Source organism: Mus caroli, chromosome 5 (genome assembly GCF_900094665.2).
Source record: "Mus caroli chromosome 5, CAROLI_EIJ_v1.1, whole genome shotgun sequence".
NCBI lineage: Eukaryota > Metazoa > Chordata > Mammalia > Rodentia > Muridae > Mus > Mus caroli.
In genome coordinates, this window is record NC_034574.1 from 17,660,867 (window position 1) to 17,668,428 (window position 7,562).

A 7,562-nucleotide genomic window follows, 5' to 3' on the forward strand; every position below is an offset into this window, starting at 1 on the left:
GCCTAATTGGCCATCACTGGGAGGAGAGGCCCTTGGTCTTGCGAAGATTATATGCCCCAATACAGGTGAATGCCAGGGCCAGGATTCGGGAGTGGGTGAGTTAGGGAGGAGGGTGGGGGATGGGTATAGGGGGCTTTAGAGATAGCATTTGAAATGTAAATCAAGAAAATGTCTAATAAAATTTTTTTAATAAAAAAAAACAAAAACAAAAACAAAAAACAAAAAACAAACAAACAAAAAACAAACAAACAAAAAAAAGAACAACTGCCAGCTGCCACGCTCACCCCGCCCCCTCCTATTGGCCATCGCCTCCATTGCGAGCTCCTGGTGAGCTGATGGTTGAAGGGGAGCAGTTTGCCTCCCTCATCCAGTCCTAGTGGACGTGCCACCCTCTTACCATCTCCCTGTAGGAACAGCATTTTCTTTGTAATCCTATCAAGGTCGGACCAGGAGGGCTGGGGACAGAGGCAGGCGGGTCATGGGCTGAGGGGGGACTGGTCAGGTCTTAATTAGATTTTAGAATGAAGATTGTTCCAGCTTCCTCAATTAAAAAATGGAAGCGAATCTATATTTGTATCTCATTTAACAGACACCGTCAACATTAATTGGAGTCACAAGGGATTTTTTAGTTCTGTACTTCAAAATCTGGAACAGAGACGAGATTGCTGTTCTCTCTCTGTCTCTCTGTCTGTCTCTATCTCTCTGTATGCCTGTCTCTGTCTCTATGTCTGTCTCTGTCTCTCTCTGTCTCTGTCTCTCTCTCTCTCACTCTCTCACACACAAACCTCTCATGGCTCCTCTGAAATTCCTAGACAAACGCAGGTAAAAGTTAGTGTCATTGTTCTGAGTCCCAAACATGCAGGAAAGGGCAGACTAGGAAAATGGGTACACCTTTTGTGCTTCACTCCTGTGGAAGAATTCTGCTCTACAGGGAGTTCAGGTCTCTGCTCTTAAAGCCTTCAGCTGATTGGGTGATGCCCACTCACAGTATGGAAAGCAATCTGCTTTAAAGTGTCCTGATTCTAAATGTTAATCAGATGTAAGAATTACTGGAGCTAGAAGAATTACAGGCTATCATGAACCATCTGACATAGATGCTGGGGACTGAACTCAGGTCCTCTGAAAACCATTTCTCTATGCCTTCCTCCTCCTCTTCTCTTCTTCCTCTCCTCCTTTTTCTTCATTTAGTTCTTAGATTTAGGTTTTTACTCTATCTCAAATTCTCTCTCTCTTTTTTTTTTTTTTTTTTTGGTATTTTGGTTTTTTGAGACAGGGTTTCTCTGTTTAGCCCTGGCTGTCCTGGAATTTAAGGATCCTATTTAAGAAACCTTTGCCTCACTCCCAGCACTCGGGAGGCAGAGGCAGGCAGATTTCTGAGTTTGAGGTCAGCCTGGTCTACAAAGTGAGTTCCAGGACAGCCAGGGCTATAAAGAGAAACCCTGTCTGGAAAACAAACAAACAAAAGAAGCCTTTGCCTCCCTTGATTACAGAGATTTCTCTTACATCTAGTTTTTGTTTCGTTTTCTTTGTTCAATTATTTTGAGATGGAATTTTGCCAGGAGCTTGCTATGTAGACCAGGGTACCCTCAAACTCATAGAGGTCAAACTCATGGTTTTGAGCATGTTAATCAAGCCTTGGGCTATATTCTTAGCCAAGATTCTCCATTTAATACTTATTTCAAAGAATCAAAGTGTTTCTCTCATAGTACTAGAAAGATTGCTCAGAGGTTAAGAGCCTTGGCTGCTCTTCCAAGATGTCCTAAGTTCAATTGCCAACAACCACATTGTTCATAACCACCTATAATGAGGTCTGGTGCTCTCTTTCGCCTGAAGTCATACATGCAGACAGAATAAATAATAAATTAAAAAATTTCTTTCTCCTAGTTTGTGAATTAAATTGTTTTTCTTTCTTTGGTTAAGTTTGCTTTTCAAGATGTCTGTAACTGAATCCTTATGTCCTTGATTTTGAGTCCTCCTTAAGGGAGCAGTTAGAGCTTTGTATTCCCTCCCAGGTGCCGTGTTACTTGTCTCACATCCTAGGATAAGGATTGCTCACTATACAATAACCCCAGTGTTCTTTATGGTTTCAATTTCGCCTGTGAATTATTTAGGAGTAGGTTGTTAAATTCCTAATTATTTGAATTTTTGTGTTTTTTTTTAAGTAGCCCCCTTTTTTTTTTTGTCTTGTTTTGTTGTGTTGAGACAGGGCTTCTTTGTGTAACAGCCCTGAATGTCCTTATTCACTTTGTAGACCAGGCTAGCATCAGATCCCTCTGAAGCTGGACTCACACATAGTTGGGAGCCACCTGATGTGGGTGCTGGGACCCGTACCCAGGTCCTCTAGAGCTTAGTATGCACTTTTAAGTCAGGAGCCATCACTCCAGACCCATGTATTTTTAAATTTATGTATGCATATTACAGGTCACCAATAATAGGTAGCATACACAAGTAGGATATCTTTATAGTGACTCTGTCAATCTTAACTGGTGTCTTAGTGGGGGTTTTACCACTGTGAACAGACACTATGACCAAGGCATCTCTTAAAAGGACAACGTTTAATTGGGGCTGGTTTACAGATTCAGAGGTTCAGTCCATAATCATCAAGGTAGGAAAGTGCAGCATCCAGGCAGGCATGGTGCAGGAGGAGCTGAGAGTTCTACATCTTCATCTGAAAGCTGCTATCAGAATACTGGCTTCCAGGCAGCTAGAGTGAGGGCCTTCAAGCCAACACCCACGGTAGCATACCTATTCCATCAGGTCCACACCTTCTTATAGTGCCCCTCCCTGGGCTGAGCATACAAACCATCACAACTGGAGTGTTTAGCCCAAAAGCATTTGAATTAACATTAATAGGGTTGGATTTGGTTTCCTTTCTTATTATTAGCTCTCAATGGTTTGCTCCTGTACTTCTTTTGGGTCAGTTGAATGCTTAGTGTCCCATTTATATATTTTTTATTAGGTATTTTCTTCATTTACATTTCAAATGCTATTCCAAAAGTCCCCCATACCCTCCCCTAACCACTCCCCTACCCATCCACTCCCACTTCTTGGTCCTGGTGTTCCCCTGTACTGGGGCATATAAAGTTTGCAATACCAAGGGGCCTTAGAGTCCCATTTAAACTTTACTGTTAGTGGCTAGATAGATGACTCTGTTTAAGAGTGCATATTGCTCCTGTAGAGGACCTAAGTTCAATTCCCAGCACCCACATTGGGGAATCTGTACTTTCTTTCTTAGTCTATTTGAGTTAATGTCTGCTTCTGCTTAAATGTAGAAATCTCACAAACTCATAGATTCCTTCCATCTCCTGCCACCTTCCCTTATATAGTAGTTTTCTATATGTTGTCTATATATAGTCTACTGAAAACCTTATCAAACAATGTTAATGTTTTGCTTTAAATTACTTGAAAATCTTGTAAAAATGTTTCCCAAACTACTTGTGTAAGCATAGATTCTCATACTGGGAATGTAAGATGTGCACCATCGTTCCTGTAGGGTCCCATTTTCTTTTTTTCTTTCTTTCTTTCTTTCTTTCTTTCTTTCTTTCTTTCTTTCTTTCTTTCTTTCTTTCTTTCTTTCTTTCCTTCCTTCCTTCCTTCCTTCNCTTCCTTCCTTCCTTCCTTCCTTCCTTCCTTCCTTCCTTCCTTCCTTCCTTCCTTCCTTTCTTTCTTTCTTTCTTTCTTTCTTTCTTTCTTTCTCTTTCTTTTTCTTCTTTTCCTTTTTTCTTCTTCATCTTTCTCCTCTTTCTCCTCCTTCCTCTCCTTCCTCCCATTCCCCTCCTCCTTCTCTTCCTCCTAGTCCTTCTTTCTTCTTCTTTTCCCCCACCTTCAAGCAGGGTTGTACTCTATAGCACAGGATGGACTTGAATTTGAGGCAGTTTTCCTGTCTCATCCTCATAAGTACAAGGATAATAGTTAGGAGATAATATATCTGGCTGTCTGCTGCCCCTTTCTTCTCCCTTACCCCTTCTATTTAGTTCATCTATTCTTAAATTGTCAAGATGGTCCAGTGAGTAAAGGCCAAGCCTAAAGACATGAATTCAGTTCCTGGGATCCATATGGTGGAAGGAGAGAGCTAAACGTAACTTTCTCCTTTTTATGTAGTCGAGGACCCAGGAAATAATGTCCACTTCTAGGGTGGATCTTCCTACCTCAATTACTGAAGTCAAGATAACTACTCACAAGCCTGCCCATCATCGCACATAGTCCCTTTGGTGATTCTAGATCCTTTCATTTGACAGTATTAATGGTCAAAACTCTACTCCTTGTCAACTTGACCCAAACACATCAAACCTATTTTTATCACATTATTTTTGTTTGTATATGTATGTGCATGTTTGGGTACCGAGGTACATGTGTGGAGGTCAGAAGACAACTTGCAGGGGTCAGTTACCACCACCACGTGGATCTGAAAAATCAAATTCAGGGAGTCACGTTTGACCGTAGGCAGGCTTACCTGCTGAGCCATCGTGCTGGCCCCCAAACACATCAGTCTTAATCTACACTCCTCTGCTATTGTCTTCATAGGTTCATGCTACCTCCTAACCCGCAAATATACTCAGTCCAACTTCAAAAGTGTCTGGAGTCTAGCAGTTCTGAAACTTCTAAGTCTCTTGTGACTTTTCAGAAAATGTCCTAACTCTGAGCTTCAGCATGATTAAAAACAAGTTACATCCTTAAAGCATGAAGGTATACAAAGTAAACATCCCCAGACCAAAGAGAAGAGCATCCTGCATCTCTGTGTCCAGCATCTTGGGCTCATGATGGAATCGTCTGTGTTCCAGGGGGCTTGAGTGGCTTCTTCCTCCGGCTTTGCAATCTGAAGTACACATCCTCTAACTCGAGCAAGCCCACTCTATGCCTCTAGCTTGCTTTCCTCTCTGGAAATCCTGTGGTCTCCATGTCTTCACCTGCACAGCTTCACACAGGCCTCCTCTCAGGGAGCCTGACCCTGCCACACATTGCTATTTTCAGGGTGGATTTTCTCATTTAGATTAACCTAATCACTGTAATCCTTCATAGGCACATTTAGGCTAATCTAATCTAGAAGGTTCCTCACAGGTATGCCCTCCCTTGATTCTCCAGCCGCTTGAGTGGAAACTCTCACAATTAGCTTAGAAACAACCAGGCATGGTTACAAACGATGGCTCCATGGTTAAAGTGCTTTCTCTGCAAATGTGAGGACTGGAATTTGGATCCCTAGAAACCCATGGAAAGGTTGGATGAGTTTGGTGGCCCACCTCTAATTCCAACCTCAGAAGGTGGAGGAGACAGAATTTCCAGAACAAGCTGGCTAGCAAGAGTTGCCATACCAGTTAGCTCTGGGTTTGATTGAGAGATCCTGTCTCCAATGAATGAGGTGGAAAAGCAATTGAGGACCATTTCTGACATCAAGCTTGGGCCTTCAGATGCATGTACACATGTGCACCCACATACATGCAAAATCCCAGAAACATATATGCAACACTTGCAGTCACACATGAAAAATGGAGAAAGGAATAAAACTGAGTTTACAAAATAGTAGACTTCCATCTGGCATTTTCATGCATCCTTAGGCTCAGTGAATGTTCCCCCTTCTCTTGAGCACCCCCTGGAACCAGATTAAACCTTTCCACCTCCAGTAGCTGCTTCTGTTTATTCATTTTTCAAAAGCAGGTCTCCCTCCTGTAGCCTTGTCTTCTGCTTGATGACTTCTCAAACATTCTTTCGTATCTACTTGATAAGTTATTTGTCTCATGGTGAAATGAGTCAATTCAAGTCAGATTCGATTATATTAAATACAGGTTTATTGGTCTCAAGGACAAAGGCCTGGGAATTCACCAAGGGAAGGGGGCAGAGGGTAGAGAGAGAAAGAGAGAGAGAAAGAAAGCTCTCGCACAAGAGAGTGGGGAGAGCAAAAATGTCTGGATATGAGGAAGGACATCAGTGGAAAGGGCAGCCCAGCCCCTGTGCTGGATGGTTCAGGGTTGGTGGCAGGGTATACTGGGTAGGGACTGAAGTATGCTGGGAGATCATGGAGGGCAGGTCTGCTTTGATATGTAAAGTACACACTTAGTCCCTGTTTCATGCCCATAACCAAATGCTTCTGAAACCAAAATCTTAATTTTTCTTCCTCTGGAGAAATATTATTGTAGGAACTTTTCACTGAAGCTAGAATTCTGAATTGACAAATCTTTCCCTTTAAGATTTCAAATGGACTGGAGAGATGGCTCTGCTCTTCCAGAGGTCCTGAGTTCAATTCCCAGCATCCTCATGGTGGCTAACAAGCATCTGTAATAGAATCTGACATCCTCTTCTGATGTGTCTGAAGACAGCTACAGTTTACTCATATACATAAATAAAATAAATCTTTTTTTAAAAGTTTAAAACAGTGTTACATGGCCCACTGACTTCTTGGCTTCTCTTGGGCATACATGACCCCTCTGTTATAAAATGGTAATTTTCTGAAGCTAGGCTCTAGTTTAGTCTTGTTTTAAGACTTTTGTCTTTAACCGTTTCATTCAGATGTATATAGCTATGCTTTTCTTTGACTAATCTTACTGTTAAGCTTCTTGAATCTTTCAATTTATATCTGTCACCAAATTTGGGTTTATTTTTTAAACCAATTTTTATTTTTTTCAAATTTTTTGGGGGGGTGATGTTCACATGTATACATGTGTGTATATGTGTGGGGGCCAGAGACTGATGTGGTTGTCTTCCTTGCTCTCTTCATCTGATTTATTGTTTTAAATGTGCAGGAGGGCTGCTGGAGAGATGACTGAGCAGTTAAGAGCACTTGTTGCTCTTGGCAGACGACTTGGCTTCTAGTCCTAGCACCACATGGAGGCTGACCGCCATCTGTAACTCCTCTTCTGACTATGAAGATACTGTGCATACATTGGCATATACACAATCACAGGCAAAGCATTCAGATTCAAAATAAATGGCTAGAAAAGTTGCTGGCATCTTTATTAATTTTCATGGGCTGTGGTCATTTAACCATATAAAAGAGTATGTGGAGATCCTTGGGAGTCATTTACTCAGATTCTTCCAGTTGGTAAAAACTTTGCAAAACTCTATGTTAGAGCAGAACTGGGCACAGACAGTGAGCCAACCAGCACATAGACTAGTTCCACCAGCACAGGGGCATCCTAAGACTGCCCTTTTGTGGTCATAATCATTGTCTTCCAAGCCTCACCACTTATTGTCTCCGATAACTATTTATTGATTACCCATTTCTGTAATTTTGTCATTTCAACAATGTTGTACTTAACAGTACAGAAAACAGTACAGAATCTACTAGGATTGGCTTTTTCACTCACCATAATTAGAGACCCATCCAGGTTCTTCCTAAGAATATGTAATGACTGTGTGTGTTATATGCATACATACACATGTGTGTGCCTTTATGTTCCCTTTCTCCATAGGATAATTTCTGTCAATTTGTTAACTACAGAAGCTCTGTGTTCATTCATTCATTCTTTTTTCATAGTCTCAGTTTCTCTGTTGTGATTCCCGATTTGCTGAATGAATGACAGTGTTGATTTGTTAACTACAGAATCTCTGTGTTCTCTCTCTCTCTCTCT